The sequence below is a fragment of the Garra rufa genome, chromosome 25, assembly GCF_049309525.1.
Source record: "Garra rufa chromosome 25, GarRuf1.0, whole genome shotgun sequence".
NCBI classification, from domain to species: Eukaryota; Metazoa; Chordata; class Actinopteri; order Cypriniformes; family Cyprinidae; genus Garra; species Garra rufa.
Window position 1 is genome coordinate 847,962 of NC_133385.1, and position 20,106 is coordinate 868,067.

General features: G+C 37.4%; 1 long non-coding RNA gene across 1 annotated transcript; it reads left to right on the forward strand.

Moving 5' to 3' along the window:
* Window positions 1–18,101: 18,101 nt before the first annotated feature.
* On the forward strand, window positions 18,102–19,394 carry LOC141301274 (uncharacterized). Its single transcript, XR_012342148.1, has 3 exons — window positions 18,102–18,233; window positions 18,979–19,110; window positions 19,247–19,394. It is a non-coding gene; the product is annotated as an uncharacterized lncRNA (long non-coding RNA).
* The last annotated feature ends 712 nt before the right edge of the window (window positions 19,395–20,106 follow it).

Consider the following 20,106-nt stretch of genomic DNA (forward strand, 5'->3'; position numbering starts at 1 on the left):
AGAATGTGTTCTGGAATAATAATACCGGGCTCTTGTGCTGTTTGTCAGCCCATTCTCCAGAGTTTGCTGTATGTTGTGAGAGCGATGGCCGAGGATGTTGAGGGGTTTATTCAAGCTCTGCTTCCTCAGGTTGGTCTCACACAAAGTACGTTCTTACATCAGACTGGTATTCTTCATAACAGCTCTAATACTGGCATGTTTGATTTGTGTTTAGGTCATCGCTCTCACAAAAGAATCTTCGGTTGGAGCCACCAAACCCGCATACGGTGTAATAGACAAAGTTCTGAGCGCTCTGGAGCGTTTTTGCGGTGACAAAAGAGGTGATGTATTTTTACTGGTATTTATAGTATCTTATTGCAGTGTATGTTGGCAACTGATGGGCTGAAATAATGACGGTCGTCTTCATCATGTGTTTCAGAAGCCATGAAGCAGTATTTGAACATATTGTGCAACGGATTTATTGGATCTGAAACAAAGATTTTTTGCACAGTTGTTGTCTTAACTAGAGTCTTGTTCCACCACAAAGGTGAGACTGACTGATACTGTTGAAACTACTTTCTGCAGTTTTTGATTGCGTATTAATCTTGTTTGGTGGTAAAGCAGAGATCAGTGTGTAAATATTGTCTGGTGTTTTTGTGTAGAGTCCATAGATGAAGCATCGGCGGAGCAGCTGATACAAAACATCGGTCTTCTTCTGACCAGCTCCAATAAAAAGGTTGCCGTGCCTCACTGGACCTAATAAGTGTTCCTTTTTAGTCAGCATGAGCTGATATCCAGCAGTCTCTTGCCTATTGTGAGTCCAGAAGAGAGAGTGTGTTTGCAACCTTAGATCTGAACATTAGAAAAGTGTCCAATAACCTTCATGTTGCTTTCTCATCTCTCAGATTAAAGCAATCAGCAACGTGCAAATGGAAAAGAATTACATTTCCAAAATACGCTCCATTTACAAAAGACTGAGTATGGAAGTTGGGTAAGTCAATGAGAACTTGCATATTTTTGCTCCAACCCTAATGAAACACACCTGAACAAACTAATCAAGGTCTGAAGGGTTACTAGAAAGATACTGGCAGGTGAGTTTTAATTAGGGCTGAGCTGAACTCTGCAGGGCTGCGACTCTCCAGGACCAGAGTTTGCCACTCCTGATCTAGACAGATTCTTTTGTAAGTTTGTAATGTAATGTAAATGTGTTCAAGGTTCGAACAGGGGAAAAAGGAAACCCCGAAAAAACACCATTATTTGCTGGAGGCCATCCAGAAAGCGGAGGCCCAGAGGAAGGAGAAAGGAAAGAGGTACACAGAGAGGTTCTTTCAGATCAATGGAAGGTTTTCTTTTTTGTTGTTGTTTGTTTGTTTCTAATGAGGGATTGTGAGTGTTCAATGCGGAGAAGCACTGTGCAATATGAACAGGCTCTTTTAGTGCCCATGATTATTTGTCTGTTGTCTGCAGTTTTGAGGAATGGGCTTGGCTGACAGATGGGATGCCAAGAATGGTTTTAAATTTAATTGACCCCAAAGAAGCTCAGAGGGTTCTCGGTAAGAGATCTGTCCACTTGTTCACTTACATTCTGTCATAATCAACTTACATTTCAAGTAAAGACACGTTTAATTGAGCCACAAATCCTGAGCGGAAAACGCAGCCAAAGTTGAGTCCCGGATTAGGCTGAAGTCAGACGCATATGCATATCTCTTGGTGATCTTGTTCATATCTCTCTACAGATCCTGTGACTCCCTCCAGAAGGGCAGGAGTAAAATCCGTGAGTGTAATTTCATCCATTATCAAGAGAATAGAGAGGCACTGATAAAGGTTTGTGCTTTATGATGTTGATTTGTCGAATTCCTGTTGAACAGAAGATGACGCATCTGAATGAAAGGGGGCGTGACACTAGAAAACGTAAGACAACATTAGGGTCCTGTTGGTCTTGTGCACGTTAACCTTCCCTTACTTCTGCAAGTTGCGTGCTTTCAGTGATTCACCGGTGACGTTATTCTTAGAAGTCTTTACACAGTACAGAGAGCACTGTTCTCCAGACCCCCTTTGAAAGAAGAGCTGTTTGACATCCGATTGTATGTGTGTCTAACCTTTTTTTTTTTTTAATGGCTTGATTTTGAGCGGGGGCAAATTATTTGACTAAATTAAAAGAAAACTACTGAGTGGATCATTCTAGGGTGGTTGTGTACACACACATTTCAGTTCAAATAACTTGTAAAAGTGCATGACCCCTTTAAAATAAACTGTCTTCTCAGGTGTCCAATCATCTCAGATCTACCTCCCATGGCAGAAACACAAAAACTAAAAGAGAGAGAAATTAAACCAAGCAAAAGAATGCTAATGTCTGTTTGATCAGATCTAGCTGAAGTACAAGGTTATGAGATGCATTATGTGAACGCTTAGCTAAAGAGATGTGTCTTTAATCTAGAGTTCAAATGTGAAAAAGCTCTCCCTCCTTTAGTGGACTTTGCTATCTTAGGCACGACCAAAAGGTTTTAGACCCAGAAATGATCCATCAACACTAACAGCTGATCAATGAAAACTGCCTAATTTTACAGAGTGAAACGTCAATCCAGAAAGTGGATAAAGACTGTGCAAGCTTTAGGAGTACTCATGTACATTTGCTTTGATAATACTGAATATGATCCAGATAAAATATTTGAGCAAAAGCTGTGAAAATTGCATTTCTTTTTTTTTTAATGATGAAATCTACCTACATTCACGTGTTTAAAAATACAATGCTTAAAGCTAAAATAAAATTCTTTAAAAAAAATAATAATAAAAAAATCAAAAACGCTAAAAGTGACTGGCAACCTTTTTTCAAAAACACTGAGGGGAAAGAGTAAAGGTCCTATAAGTAAGTAGCAATATTTTGTAACTTAACATGCAGCCAGTGCAGAGACTGTGAAATTGGGGAAACATGATCATATAGTCATATGACTATAGCAGCTGCATTTTGGACTAACTGGAGCTTGTTTGTTGAAGATGAAGGACAGCCAGCTAGTAGTGCATTACAATAGTCCAGTCTAGACCTCATCAATGCATCAACTAACTTTTCTGCATCAGAAACAGGGAACATGATCCGTAGCTCAGCAATGTTTCTAAGGTGGAAGAATGCTGTTTTTGTAACATGAGACCAAGTTTCTGACTGGAAATAACAGTAAATCCTTCTAGAGATTCTGCGTATTGTTGTTTGGTCCAATGTGTAACATCTCTTTCTTATCCAGTTTTAAAAGAAGAAATATTTTGGTCATCCAATCTTTTACATTTTTAACACACTCTGTTAGCTTAGATCATTTAGAAGTTTTGTCTGCTTTTGGCAGGTTATTGTTAATAGTTGTAAAAAAATATTTAATTGCTCATAAATGATATTCATAAACTTAAACCTCTATAACTTGTTTGATTGAAACTTTTTTTTTTTTTAGAAACATTTTGAAAATTGAAATGTGAAATCAATAGCCATAAATCTAAAAAAAAAAAGGACAAACACTGCAATCAGCTTCATTTTCTCATGATCTAATCTAGAGTTTCTCTCTCTGTACTGGAGACACGACAGAGGACCGAAAATGCTAAAGCATTTGTACAGTCATTCGTTACCAGCACTGAAGTCGTTCGCCGCCGAGATGGGGACAGAATGCAGGGTCCTGCCGGTGGGCAAGACGGGCCCCTCCCATTCAAGGAGGTACACACACGGAAACACATCCGCCAAGAGAACAATAATAAAAGAACTAGGAGCTAAATCGGAGGGAGAAAAAAAATGGATGCCCACATCATTGCCCAATTGTTTTCCTTCGGCCAAAAAATGGGAAAGGAAGTGGAGTTTGTTGAGGAGATGAAGGATGGTCCGGACCACAACCCCAGGAAACACATCTAGCTCTGAGCTGAAGTTTCTCTGGACAGCTGCTGTTTCTGTAAACTGTTGATCATCAGTAAAGTCAATCTGGCGTTGAGGCTCTTGACTGCTCTGCTAGTGTGAGCATCACATCTTTAGTCCTGCAGATTGATCAGATTCATGTTTATCATTCCCATTTGATCTTCACATCGTTTGTTTTCCAGTCAGATAAAGGAAGAAACCGTTCATTTGTCACATTATGGACCCCGTTCAACTCCTGTGGTTTTTCATATTTTAGTGTTTCCATCACACGTTGTCATAATTGATCAAATGAAAGTAAAGCAGAATGAAGATCAGCCTCTTTTCCACACGAATACTCAATATTAATGACACAAACTCAGCGTTTATTGCCTAAAACCATAGTTCTGACTGCTGCTGGGGTAAATGTGTTTATTAAAGAGTAGACTAATGCTATGAGCTCACTCATATTTCTGAAATAAACACATATAATAGTCTGTTTGTTTGGCAAGAGTCTATTAGCAGCAGTGAACCTGTTAGTGATGGACGCGTTTGAAGCACTTCCACACAGCTTCCAAACGTTTGTGAATCCATTGGTTTGAAACAGTGGATCGGAGCACGTGTCAAACTACCAAAGTCAGCTGATTTCAGTAAATGTGTTTTGTTTATGTCGGAACTGGTTCGAACCGTTTTGTTTGGTAATTTCAATGGTTTGTCGATGGGAGAGATCTGTGTAAACCAGTGAATCATGAGTTCATTGAGATCGGCCCCCAGCCGCCAACCATTGAACCAACACCCTTAGCTTTTCCCTGATCTCAGATAGTTTCATCAACTTGTAGACATTTTAAACGAGTCATTTGTGTAATTAAAGGATGAGTAGTGTAATCCCTTATTAGCAACAAAACAAGCCCTGCAAATTAATATACAGTATTTTGAAAACCACATGTTATATAGACACTTTATATGTAATGGTTTTTTTTATTGCATTTGGTGTATTACAGGTCCAATAAAACATTTGCAGTGGGGTTTTATGCAGTGGTGTAGTCTACATGATACGCAGGTATACGTCGTATACTAGAGCTGCACAATTAATCGTTAAAAGATGGCGATCTCGATTCGACCCCCCACACGATCTTAATCCAGCATTTAAAGATTCAGCAAATTATATTTTATTTATATTTTACAAAACTTTCTCTAGCCTAACTACCGCACAGACTGCTGTGAGCTGATGCAGTGACAGGTTCACCGTTCTCTCCAACATTACATAACCATTTAAACTTCATCTTTACTTTATTACATTTAATGAAGATTTGAGATATTAGCCGTCAATCACTCTGTCTCTGACACTACGCTCCGCTGAACTAGGAAACGGACGTTTATTTCTCTCAACTAAACTCTGTTCCGGATCTGCACAAACTGCATTGCTATCAGGGGTGTGTGATATGACGATTTTTGATGTTGGACAATTAAAAGACCTTTACAATCTGCTTTTGAAGAAATATACTATATTTCATGCTACAGCCCACAGTCTGTCAGATGCAATTCATGGCGCCTCCGTGTCCATATACTGTTCAACGCGGCATTCATTCACATCAGATGATAACTCAGCGGCAGAGTTCCACTCACAGAGTCATTTACACTGGAGACACACTTTTCAAAATCCCGTTGGTGTCCACACACTTTCAGATGGTTTTGTTAAAGTAATCTCTTGTATTGTAGAATGCAGGCTCTACGCCGCCGAGAGTTTTGCGCGATCGTTAAAATGATTGTTGATGAATACAATGAATATTAATATCCTGCGTTTAGAGAGCGACTCGCCATTGCGCACAAATTAGGCTACATAAAATATCTAGGCTGTTATTAGTATGTGGGCTATAATTAGTTGTGTAGATAGCTCTGTATCATGCTTGAAAAATTCGGTCTCAATTAGCACTTTGAACATTGAAAGAGTAGTACTTTGATCATGCCAGATTTATGGACCAGCAGAGCAATGGAAACATTATGAGCATGACGATCCATTACCCCTTAACTGTTACTGCCATTTTTGAACAGAGACGTGAAAATGAAGAATTGAAACTTACATCTTTAGAATTCATGGACAAAAACATTTTGTAACTGATTTATGTACATTGTCCATGTTAATGCAATGTCTGATTTTAAAATGGCTTTCAAAGGATGAATTTTGAAATTAAGTTTTTATCTGATATATAATTTCTTATTATTTCTAAAGTGTAATGGGGGAAAAAGGCAACAAGGAAATCTGTTTGGGGAAAAGGTCAGAACTCCTGTTATGAAGTAGATTTTTGAGGTGCAGTCTTGCCATAAATATTTTTCCTACTTAATTTGTAACAAAAAAAGTCTAATATCTCTTTAGGAGCCTTAGACCTTTCCAACGATAAATGGTTTGTCATGATTAGATTAGGATTTATTTGTAAAATGGTGAAGTAAACTTGGGCATCCCACAGAGTAAACAGTGACAGCCATAAAGTGTTGTTGTCTGCATCAGAAACAGGGAACATGATCCGTAGCTCAGCAATGTTTCTAAGATGGAAGAATGCTGTTTTTGTAACATGAGAAACATGATCAGTTAACTTGAACCCAAGTTTCTGACTGTAGAGAAAATAACAGTAAATCCTTCTAGAGATTCTGCATGTTGTTGTTGTTTGGTCCAATGTGTAACATCTCTTTCTTATCCAGTTTTAAAAGAAGAATCATTTCGGTCATCCAATCTTTGACATTTTTAACACACTCTGTTAGCTTAGATCATTTAGACGTTTTGTCTGCTTTTGGCAGGTTATTGTTAATAGTTGTACAAAAAAAAAAAATAGCTATGATTGCTGTGATTGATTTTTATTATATAAGTCTTTAAGAAACATTAAAAACTGAAATGTGAAACTAATAGCCATAAATCTAAATGTCATGTTCCAAATTTGAAGTTGATGTCTCAAAATATGAGCTCTTAGTAAGATTTTGAACAAACACAGCGGTGGATTTGTGATTCCCAGTACAGTATAATTTCTCTCTCTCAAACATTACAAGCTGCGCACACAAACAGAACACACTCCATACTAACATGATTATTGACTCTATAATAGACTCACATTTACAGAAGCAGAAAACAGGAAACTTAATCATAGTCAATTTTAATTTTGAAGCCTTGCCGACAGAATAAAAGTCTATTAACAAATATTGTATCATGTTATGGTTAAATGATCCTAGCATTAAAAATCACAGTTTTAATGGGTTTCAATGAGGACATTTTTGTCCTTAAGGTCCTGAGAGGAACACATTTTTTGTACCTAGTGTAAAAAAGATTTATTAAAGGAAATGAGGGTGAAATATTAAAATTCCAACAAAATGTCTCCAGTTAGAATTAATACAGGCAAAATTATAAAAAAAAAAAAAAAAAAAAAAAATGGCCAAAAATATGGATAAGATTGCACAAGGTTTAAAAGAGGACAAACACTGCAATCAGCTTCATTTTCTCATGATCTAATCTAGAGTTTCTCTCTCTGTACTAGAGACCAGTGAGACCCAAGCTAATAAAGCATCTCTACCGATTCTCCATGCCGGCATATACACACACACACACACACACACACACACACACACACACACACACACACACACACACACACTTCTGTTTCTACATTACTGGACCTGTTCAACAAAGTGTGCAGAACTAATTTGAGACTCTTTTCTTTTCTTTCCCCAGGTCTCCCCTCCTGAGTGTTTTTCAATCAATGGATTTCATTATTTATTTTTTTAGCTTTGTTTTAACCCCCTCCCCTCATGTCTTAATTTATTACCCCTGATTTTAGTGAACTTATTATATGAATGTTTTTTATCTCCCTGCCCTGTTTATTTATTGATCTTAATAAAATCATTTTACATCAGATCATATCTCTGTATGTTTGTGTATAAGTGAAGAGTGAACTAAGTGTGGATGACTACAATCATTCCAGCAGATCTGATAAAGTCCTCAATCACAGCACTGCAATAAATCACTCACATCCATTCATTCATACAGTAAACACACAGATCAAAGACAATTAAAGGCTGAGTTCAGACAAAAATGAAGATAAATTCTCAAAGGATCGTTTCTCCTCAAATGAATGAAAGCTGAGTTGTGTTTTCTGAGTAACAGTGAGAATCTCTCTATTGTTGGTGTTTCTAACAGTAGCCTGGACTCATTCAGACCCATAGAGTCATTGGATTTAAGACAGAGAACATCAGAACTATTATCTGTGATCAGAGGATGGGGTTTTACACAGAGATCATGAGGAGGAGATCACTGTTCCAGAGATGAATCTGCTGTCAGAAACATTTCACACTAAACTCCATTCCTTTCATTGTTAACACGTCATTTGATTCTTATTTTTGTTTAAATACTTAACATGCTAAAAGAAACTACTGTATGGTTTTCTACTGGGTCATTTGGTGCTTTAAAAGGTAATTTCACAAACAGACGCTCACAGACAGTGTCAGTGTAGTGGTAAGTCATGAGTGCTAAACTAGCCTTTTTTACTGATTGATTTTTTTTTTTTTTTCCTCAAGGCAGACATAATCAAAGCAGCTGCTGAGAAAAACAGATTATGGAATCATCGGGGAATCTAGAAACTTCAGGTCTACCCAACAGTAAGAATTGAAACCAGCTTAAAGGGAAAAAAGGGCAAAGATGAAGAGCTGAACGCGGTCTTGAGCGAGTCACGATCTCAGCGGGTGAAGCTACTGCCTAAGAAGACCAAAGACCCACAGGAACATCAGCAACAATGTTCAATCCCATTGAATGTGAATGCTTTTAATTTATTAAACTTGTTTTCTTAGGTCTGCCTGGTTCTGGTGTTTTTTTCAGTTTTAGTCTTGTTTGACTGAGTGCTTCTGTAGTCCCACATGAAGTCTAAACTAGCCTCAACTTGGTCTCATCTGTGTCTTTTAGGTCCTTTATGCTTGTGGTCTTCAAAGATTAACTGTGAACAGATACTCTGACCTCAAGCTTGTGAAACTTAAAGCTTTGTGCTTTCTCTGAACTTTTGAACCCACTGGTTGCTCCTATATGGCATTTATCTTAAGTCTGTTAAACTTTATTTCTGTCATTTGGTGTTTTAAAATGACAACACAGACCAGCTTTCCTTGATATGGTTTCAAGAGCACAGTGAAACCTTAATTGTAAAATCTCCAGTGTTTTAAATAAAGGCCTCGTAATGATTGTGAAATGATGCTGAAATGTGAGGAGAGCTGCTCAATGATCCGGATCAGTGTTGATCACAGTCACGCTGGAGTCTCTTCTGTTGGAAAATGAGTGTGATGAAAGCCTGAACTTCATCCAAACATCAAGAGACACATCTCTACTGAATCTACAAAAGAAACAAACTCAAGCCCTCAAAAGAAGAGCATCTTTCTGACTCTTTTCTTTCATTCATCTTGTCTTTCTTCAAACACACATTGACTCAATATTGACTCTCATTCCTCATCACACTCTCAGACTCCTTTCTCTTCCAGTCAGAAACAAATTGAGCTTTTCTAACGTCTCTCATTGATGTCAAACACCTGCTGACACTAATTAAACCTCGTTAAGATCAACTCATTAACTAACACTTCATTAAGTGATGGAGAAACAGAGCTCTTCCAAAACCTTCAATCAATCGAACCCAAATAAATCAGTGTTTGGAATCGCTGGCGATGTCTGCTGATCAAAACACTGGAAATCCAGTAACAAATTCACCCCATAAATATAAATAAATCTAAATAACACCACAAAACAGTTGGACATGTTTCCATGGAATATATTCAATGAAATATAAAAATAAAAATAATAAAAATATCAGTGTTGTATTTGGTAAATGTTTGAAGTTTAATGAATCTGTGTTTGAAAAGCGTCCATCACTAACTTCACTAAAGAGTCAGCAAACCAATCATAAGAACATCAATCTGCCATAAAGCAGGGTTTGGGCCACATATTGATTGACTCACATGTTCAAAAAGCCTCATCAACGGTAAAGTACACTAATAGAACATTACACTATAGAGTTTAATTTCAAAGCTGAGAAGGATACCTAAAAGTGGAACACTGTGATAAACACCAAGAAGACAAGTGTTTTTAATGGAGGAGAGACTTCAGTTCACTGAATCAACTGTTCATTTAATGAATCCACATCCCATCGGTTCACCCCTTCCTTCACAGAAGCTACGGTAGCCGACACAGGATTAAGATGTCCTTGTTTTAGACAGCAAAGAATAATAAGGTTTCTTTTAAAACGTAAATTAGGGAATTATATTTACTTATTTATTCAGTAAAGCGATGCTGTTGTGAATATTACTGTTATTTGTTCATCATTATGTCACTGTTTCTTTCCAAGAACAACAGTGATGAAATGCGATCTGTAGAGCAGTTTGTCTGTTTAGGGCTACTGTAGAAACATAATGGAGACTTCCACCCCTGAAAACATAGTTATGTATATTATATTGCATTTCTGTCTAGAGATCGTCTCAAATATTACACATTGCACCTTTAATTCTGCTCCTGCAAACATTCTAATATTGAATTACATTTCCGCACATCACGGAATCATTTAAATCACTTCAGATTCAGCTCGTATTGGATGTAGGTGCATCTTTTCCACTGAACTGGGCTAATTTTCTCCCATATGTTAAAGTTTTGAAATATTGCATGAATTCCATTTGACTGAAATGCTTGAATTGAAACATTTAGCATTCTCCTTGTGATAAAACTGTGGTAGATATTAGTTTTGTGAAGGATAGCCACTGTAATAGGAAGCTTTTTTTTTTTTAGCTTTGGTATAGAAATTATATATTTTGATACCAAAACTAGAAAGAATATCACATTTTAAATTTCTGGATATACGGTTTGATGAAAAACTCACGTTTGAAATATACATTAAAAAATTGGAGATGAATGTAAAAAGGTATTGAAAGTAATGAGATGTTTCTTGGGGAAGGAGTGGGGGCTGAGAAGAAGGCACTGAGAAGCATATCTACAAGTTTGATACGATCGGTATTGGATTATGAGAGTATAGTGTGTCAGTCTGCTGCTAACAGTGTGTTAAAAGAGGTGGACAAAGTTTAGTGTAAAGCATGTAGATTATGTACAAGGGGTGATGAGATCTACACCAACTGCAGCCTTGCAAATCAAAGTGGGAGAAATGCCTTTAGAACTTAGAACAACTGAACTGTCATCAAGAAACTTGGTCGATATATCAGAACATAATCAAGAACACCCGGCTAGGATCGTTCTAAAACTATTCTGGGGAAAAAAGGAAAGAAAGAAATCAAAATCTTTGGACGGGAAGTACCCAGAGTGGTAAAGAAGTGAAGAAGAAACTCCAATAAGCTCCACAGTTCCATTGACAAATGATTATGGCTTTGTTCAAATATATTCTGATGCCTCAAAAAACATGGAAGACAATGGCATTCATTATCCCATGATTTAATGTCAGAGTCACTGAAAGAATCACAAATATACTGACAACATCCTCTGGTGAAATGATTGCATGTTTATTGGCATTGCAATGGATGGAGGAAAATAAACCAATGAGGACACTCATATGTTCTGATTCAAGTTCATTTTTAATTACAATTAGAACATTTCATTCTGAGAGCAGAGATATATTGATTGAGATTCTTCAAACAATGAAGAATTCAGTAGGAATAAAAGGAAATGAGTTGGCAGACGAATATGGAAAGGAAGCAACAAAGAAAACAGACATTGATGTGCAGATAAAGAATAGCAAGACTGAAATGAAGTGCTTAATCAAACAGGTAAAGAAGAGATGGCAGAATTAACGTGAAGAAAGAAAGAACATGGATATTGTTTGATAGCATTCAAAGAGCTGTTGGTGAATATAGAGGACGAGGAAGAAACAGACATGAGGAAACTATAGTCTCAAGGCTTTGATTTGGTCATACTGCTCTTAATAACAGTTTGAAGAGAATGGGTAGACATGAGACTGGAAAGAGTGAATATTGCAATCTGGAGGAAAATGTAGAACATATTATAGTGAAATGTCCAAGATACAACCAAGAAAGAAAAAGACTGATTGCTGATCTCAAGACAAATACAGAGGAATTTGATTAAAATAGGATTAAATTTGAAGTGATTAAAACTTTTTAATGCATTATTTAAAGGACACTGGTTTATATAATTAATAGAATACAGTAAACTCATAGTTTATGATCCTGACACACTCCTAATCACTAGGGGGCAGTAATGCACGTACAAGTTGTATGTCATCCACCAACAGAACATCAATAAAAGAACTACGAGCTAAATCGGAGGGAAAAGGAGAAAAAAAAAATGGACGCCCACATCATCGCGCAGTTGTTTTCCTTCGGCCAAAAAAAAAGGAAAGGAAGTGGAGTTTGTTGAGGAGATAAAGGATGGTCCGGACCACAACCCCAGGTAACACATCTAGCTCTGAGCTGAAGTTTCTCTGGACAGCTGCTGTTTCTGTAAACTGTTGATCATCAGTAAAGTCAATCTGGCGTTGAGGCTCTTGACTGCACTGCTAGTGTGAGCATCACATCTTTAGTCCTGCAGGATTGATCAGATTCATGTTTATCATTCCCATTTGATCTTCACATCGTTTGTTTTCCAGTCAGATAAAGGAAGAAACCGTTCATTTGTCACATTATCGACCCCGTTCAACTCCTGTGGTTTTTCATATTTTATTGTTTCCATCACACGTTGTCATAATTGATCAAATGGAAGTAAAGCAGAATGAAGATCAGCCTCTTTTCCACATCACTGAATACTCAATATTAATGACACAAACTTAGTGTTTATTGCCTAAAACCATAGCTCTGACTGCTGCTGGGGTAAATGTGTTTATTAAAGAGTAGACTAATGCTATGAGCTCACTCATATTTCTGAAATAAACACATATAATAGTCTGTTTGTTTGGCAAGAGTCTATTAGCAGCAGTGAACCTGTTAGTGATGGACGCGTTTGAAGCACTTCCACACTTTTGTGAATCCATTGGTTTGAAACAGTGGATCGGAGCACGTGTCAAACTACCAAAGTCAGCTGATTTCAGTAAATGTGTTTTGGTTATGTCGGAACTGGTTTGAACCGTTTTGTTTGGTAATTTCAATGGTTTGTCGATGGGGGCGATCTGTGTAAACCAGTGAATCATGAGAGACATTTTAATGGGTTTCAATGAGGACATTTTTTGTCAGTAAGGTCCTGAGAGGATCAATTTTTATTTAGTGTAAAATAGATTTAAAGGAAATGAGGGTGAAATATTAATATTCCTACAAAAATACACAACTGAGCCAAAATGTATGCAGTTAGAGTTAATACAGGCAAAATAAGAAACAAAACAAAAATGGCCAAAAATATGGATAAGATTGCACAAGGTTTAAAAGAGGACAAACACTGCAATCAGCTTCATTTTCTCATGATCTAATCTAGAGTTTCTCTCTCTCTGTACTAGAGACACGACAGAGGACCGAAAATCCTCAAACATGTGTGCAGATATGCCATGCCTGCACTAAGGTCCTTTGCTGCGGAAATGCGGACTGAATTTAATGTCCCGCTGATGGGCGAGATGGGCCTCCCCATGCACGGAGGTACACACACACTCATGTGTTCAGCACAGAATCATCTGGACTCCATCACATCGGTGTTTCTACTGTCGGCTCTGGCCACATTTCCATTTTCACTTTCAGGTTTGATCGGGTCTCCTTGGAGCCAGCAGACAGGTTTTTTGGCCTGCCATAACATTTAAGACATTTAAATCAAATTTTGTTGATGGCTCATCCGGACTCCCTCTCAGTCAAACAAGAGTTTTTACTGACAATAGAGACGTCAGCCAAATGTGGAAAGGGTCAAATATGGTCAAGTGTGTGAAAGCTTGTGCTGTTCCTGTCTGACTCACATCTTTCTCCTCCCTTTTCTTTCTCTCTGTCAGATTCAGCGTGAGGGTGAGGGTCGGGGAGGAAGTGTACTCACCGGGAGTGGGTAATAGAAAAAAAAAATCCAGGGAGGCAGCAGCACAGAATGCCATGGATGCCATCAAGAGGATGGAAGAGGAGGAACAGGTGAGAGCTGCACTAAAAGCACAGCCAGAGTCTGATGACAGAGAGAGAAACAGGAAGCTCTAGCAACATGGAGATTGAGAATCAGTCGTAGAATTCAAAGAGTCTCCACTCAGACAGAAACTCAGTTTGAGCTCCGCGTTTCTCTCTGCTCCTGTGATGTTCAGCTGATATGATCCCCAGAGTTTGTTTGTTTTCTAGAGCGCTTTTCACAATACAAACCAAAATCACAATACTAATTAAAGTTTCTACATTACTGGACCTGTTCAACAAAGTGTGCAGAACTTATTTGAGACTCTTTTCTCTTCTTTCCCAGGTCTCTCCTCCTGAGTGTTTTTAAATCAATGGATTTTATTTATTTGTTTATTTTTACTTTGTTTTAACCCCCTCCCCTCATGTCTTAATTTATTACCCCTCCTTTACCCTGATTTTAACAAACTAATTATATGAATGTTTTTATCTTCCTGCCCTGTTTATGTATTGATCTAAATAAAATCATTTTACATCAGATCATATCTCTGTATGTGTGTGTATAAGTGAAGTAAAGAGTGAAATAAGTGTGTGTCCATCATGGAAGAGATGGGTGACTACAATCATTCCAGCAGATCTGATAAAGTCCTCAATCACAGCACTGCAATAAATCACTCACATCCATTCATTCATACAGTAAACACACAGATCAAAGACAATTAAAGGCTGAGTTCAGACAAAAATGAAGATAAATTCTCAAAGGATTGTTTCTCCTCAAATGAATGAAAGCTGAGTTGTGTTTTCTGAGTAACAGTGAGAATCTCTCTATTGTTGGTGTTTCTAACAGTAGCCTGGACTCATTCAGACCCATAGAGTCATTGGCTTTAAGACAGAGAACATCAGAACTATTATCTGTGATCAGAGGATGGGGTTTTACACAGAGATCATGAGGAGATCACTGTTCCAGAGATGAATCTGCTGTCAGAAACATTTCACACTAAAACTCCATTCTTTTCCTCATTAACACATCATCTGATTTTCACTCTGTTTCTTATTTTTGTTTAAATACTTAATGTGCTGAAAGAAACTACTGTATGGTTTTCTACTGGGTCATTTGGTGCTTTAAAGGTCATTTCACAAACAGATGCTCACAAACAGTGTGTCAGTGTAGTGGTAAGTCATGAGTGCTAAAGTAGTCTTTTTTATTGATTGTTTTTTTTTTTTTTTTCCTTAAGGCAGACATAATCAAAGCAGCTGCTGAGAAACTTCAGGTCTACCCAACAGAAAGAATTGAAACCAGCTTAAAGAGGAGTCTTGAGCGAGTAACAATCTCAGCGGGTGAATCCCATTGAACGTGAATGCTTTTAATTTAATAAACTTGTTTTCTCAGGTCCGCCTGGTTCTGGTGTTTTTTTTTTTTCAGTTTTAGTCTTGTTTGACTGAGTGCTTCTGTAGTCCCACATGAAGTCTAAACTAGCCTCAACTTGGTCTCATCTGTTGGAAAATGAGTGTGATGAAAGTCTGAACTTCCTCCAAACATCAAGAGACACATCTCTACTGAATCTACAAAAGAAATAAACTCAAGCCCTCAAAAGAAGAGCATCTTTCTGACTCTTTTCTTTCATTCATCTTGTCTTTCTTCAAACACACATTGACTCAATATTGACTCTCATTCCTCCATCACACTCTCAGACTCCTCTCTCTTCCAGTCAGAAACAAATGGAGCTTTTCTAACGTCTCTCATTGATGTCAAACACCTGCCGACACTAATTAAACCTCGTTAAGATCAACTCATTAACTAGCACTTCATTAAGTGATGGAGAAACAAAGCTCTTCCAAAACCTTCAATCAATCGAACCAAAATAAATCAGTGTTTGAAATCGCTGGTGATGTCTGCTGATCAAAATAAACAAATATAAATATTAATTACACCACAAACCAACTGCACATATTTTTATGAAATATATTTAATGCAATAAACAATTAAATTAAAATGAAAAACAAATGTTGTTGTAAAATGTCTGTTAATTCTTATTTTGTAGAGCTTTTGTGTTTAATTAGGCAAACTAGATCAGTTAAGAAACAACTAACAGGGGAAAAAAAGGCCAAGAAAACTTTTATTAAATTAACATGTGAAATGTTCAAATAAATGACAAAGGATGATCCGGCAAAACCAGAGACTGGCGCTTTAGGAGCGCATTTCTGTGACCCTATTTAATTTATTGATTTATTTTATATTTGTACGAGGAGTTGAAGTTCGAGGAGGTGCATCATAAGAAGCCTAAGATGTATCTTAAGGAAGTCTAATCGAATCACTTTGAAGAGAACACAAAAGCAAATGAATCAGTGTCTCTTCTTCCTGCAGTGATGTGTTTAAGAGCTGCAGTAATACTATCTAAGTCACTGGGAAAACACTCTTAAGTTTTGATTTTACATTATGCCCCATGTGAATTCTGGCTTGTGTTATTGGTAGAGCAGACGGAATTGTGGCATTAAGACATCTTTGAAAAGCATGCAGTGTGAACCTAGATTCAGCGGCTGCAGAGTTTGGGAGCTAAATACAAAAAGGATGAGAATTCTGATTTCATTAAAAATGATAAACATCTTGTTTTTGTGATGGACATAAATGCAAAATATCTGGCTTACACATAACACACTATTCCATTTCTATAATTCAAATCTGTGAAGGATTGTTAGGCTGTAGTAAATAGATTACTTAGAGATCCTCTGGCTTGCTTCGCTTGGGACACTTGTTTTCAGCGTTATCGTCGACTTGATTGCACAGATACTATTTGAACTGAACTGATGATTCATCACTGTTTTCTCTGGAGCATTCTACAGTCAAGCCTGAAATTATTCATACCCCTGGCAAATTCTGATTTAAAGTTACTTTTAAATTTTACTTTTAAATGACACAGGTTTCTCCCAAAAGATGATAAGGCGATGTACAAGAGGCATCATTGTTGAAAAAAATATTTCTCAGCTTTTATTTACATTAGAACAAAAAGTGGCATGTTCAAAATAATTCTTCCCCTTTGCAAACTGTCACAGACTATGGGCTTAACTCACCAGTACAGCGATGAACAAGTACAATGAAAGCCTGCTGAGGCGTTAGCGGCAGCACGTTTTCATTAACCAATAATATGATTTGTGGGTGGGGTAACACATGTAGCCCCGCCCAAGGTGCAGCACCCCCCCGTTCTGCAGGCTGCAGCCAGGTCCTTCTCAAATGTGTTTGTGATTTGAGGGGGTGCTGGTTAACAAGAGAGGGGTGTGGTCCTTTGGTGGTTTCAAAAAATGGCTTATACCTGCAAAGTATTTTTTCAGGTCTTAGTTCATTTAAATTAAGCAGCTTTTATAAAAATGCCATAAAAGATGTGCATCTTGAGACAGAACAATGGCACTGATATATATTACAATATGTTAGAGCAAAATATTTTTAGTTGAGACAGCTCAAACAGTTTAGTCTCTTAAGCATGGTTGTTAGAACCGATCGGTTACGATAACTTGCTCTGACAGATCTTAAAATGTCATTGCCATTGCTTTGTCTCAGATGCACACCAGTAATCCCCCTTCCCCTGCATTTTATAAAAGCTGTTTAAATATCCGAATTTAACTAAGGTCTACTCCTGATTTAAGCTATGCCCTGTCTGTGAATCAAGGCCTATATGTTTTGAAGTCACCAAAAAAAAAAAAAAAAATTGTTATTGAATTATTTTTAATAATAATTTTACCTGAATGCAAATGTTATTTTCTCATTCAAATAGACTATTATTTTTAATGCAAAAATAAACATATTTGCATCAAACTGCAGGATGTTGTTCACTTGTGACTTATTGATTCAAAACCATATTAATTACAGTTCTGCATGTTCTCTGATGGAAAAAGCAAAAAGCATGGTTGATTTGATAATGTTTCTATGCTAATTCAATGATTTGAGTTGAAGAAATTTTGATTCTATGACCTTGATCTATTTTTCATCATTGAAATAACATTATTTTTGGGTGCAAAACTGATGAAAAAAACATTGTTAAATTTCAACATTGATCCATCGATAGTTTGATTGATGCATTAGCATTGATTCAATATTGATTCAGTGTTGGTCTGCTATCTGGGAGGGTATATTTCAGCAAAATAAAAAAATAATTAAAATAAAGAAATACTCCAGCGCAGTAGAAGGCGCTATGAACCTAGAACCTTAGTTTGTCACCTGCAGGTAAACGCATAAAAGAAGAGACTGGGACGTTGTTAAAAACAACGGCGGGAAAATGCAGCACGCAACAGCCAAAATACACATTTACGGACAGAGGAAAGGCCTGAATGTGGATTTTATTAATGTGGGGCACTCCGGACCTCCACATTCACCAAGGTAAGGCATATAGACATGGACTTTTTCTGTGAGTTTGCAGCTGGAAACTGTTGATCTTCAATAAAGTGAATCTTGAATTTGTTGATTTCTTGATAGATGTTGATTGCATTGAGCAGTCTGGATTGCTAGCGTTAGCATGTTGTCTTAAGCCTCACCCATACACAATGTTCAAATGCAGAGCAGCTAAAGTTTAAGTTCCGAGGCAGATCGCCAGCAACAGCAATATTAGGAAGGTTACGATTTGATCTTGTGATTTAAGCCTGTTTTAGGATGATTTATACGCGACTCGTTCTTCTTATGAGTCCTAAATTTAGGACAGACACGCCCATTATTTTTAAGATTTTCTCCTGAATCGACAAGTTATGAGCTACTTTTACCTCCTTTTTAAATGTGCCTTTTAATGCTGTTGATCTCCAGTACACTCATTCAGGGACTGCTAGTGTAAATTGCCAATGGCATGCACACAGTGGTGGCGCTTGGCAAGGCTATAGCCCCATCAGAAATTTGCTTAACCTAAATATCTGGCCTATAAAAAAATTATATGGGGAGGTGTCAAGCAACACAAGCAAGCAATGCGCAAACTTTGCGCAAGAGAGAAAGTGAAGAAAAAACTCTCATACATAAAAATGATAGCTAAAAAAAAATAACTATCAGGGGGAAGCGCTGATAACGACTGACACAAGTCCTCCATCACGAAAAAGCAGAGGAATCTTTCTTAGATCTCTTTCATCTTTCTCTCTCTTAGATTCAGATACGCGTGAAGCTGGGGGAGGAGCTGTTTCCAGTGGCTGAGGGGAGGACCAAACAATGGGCCAAGGAAATGGCGGCCCAGGCAGCTCTAGAAGAGCTTAAAAAACGAGGACCGCTGCCGGAGAAGGTAAGAGAAGGAGTAAACTACAGAAAGATCGTGATGACAGAACCCTGAAGCTTTATATCTGATTCTACATTACTGGACCTGTTCAACAAAGTGTGCAGAACCAATTTTTTGAGACTCTTTTCTTTTCTTTCCCCAGGTCTCCCCTCCTGAGTGTTTTTAAAAACCAATGGATTTTTTTTATTTATTTTTTATTTTTTACTTTGTTTTAACCCCCCCTCCTCTCATGTCTTAATTTATTACCCCTCCTTTACCCTGATTTTAATGCAATTATATGAATGTTTTTATCTCCCTGCCCTGTTTATTTATTGATCTTAATAAAATCATTTTACATCAGATCATATCTCTGTATGTGTGTGTATAAGTGAAGTAAAGAGTGAAATAAGTGTGTGTCCATCATGGAAGAGATGGGTGACTACAATCATTCCAGCAGATCTGATAAAGTCCTCAATCACAGCACTGCAATAAATCACTCACATCCATTCATTCATACAGTAAACACACAGATCAAAGACAATTAAAGGCTGAGTTCAGACAAAAATGAAGATAAATTCTCAAAGGATTGTTTCTCCTCAAATGAATGAAAGCTGAGTTGTGTTTTCTGAGTAACAGTGAGAATCTCTCTATTGTTGGTGTTTCTAACAGTAGCCTGGACTCATTCAGACCCATAGAGTCATTGGCTTTAAGACAGAGAACATCAGAACTATTATCTGTGATCAGAGGATGGGGTTTTTACACAGAGATCATGAGAAGGAGATCACTGTTCCAGAGATGAATCTGCTGTCAGAAACATTTCACACTAAACTCCATTCCTTTCCTCATTAACACATCATCTGATTTTCACTCTGTTTCTTATTTTTGTGTAAATACTTAACGTGCTGAAAGAAACTGCTGTATGGTTTTCTACTGGGTCATTTGGTGCTTTAAAGTTAATTTCACAAACAGACGCTCACAGACAGTGTCAGTGTAGTGGTAAGTCATGAGTGCTAACGTAGCCTT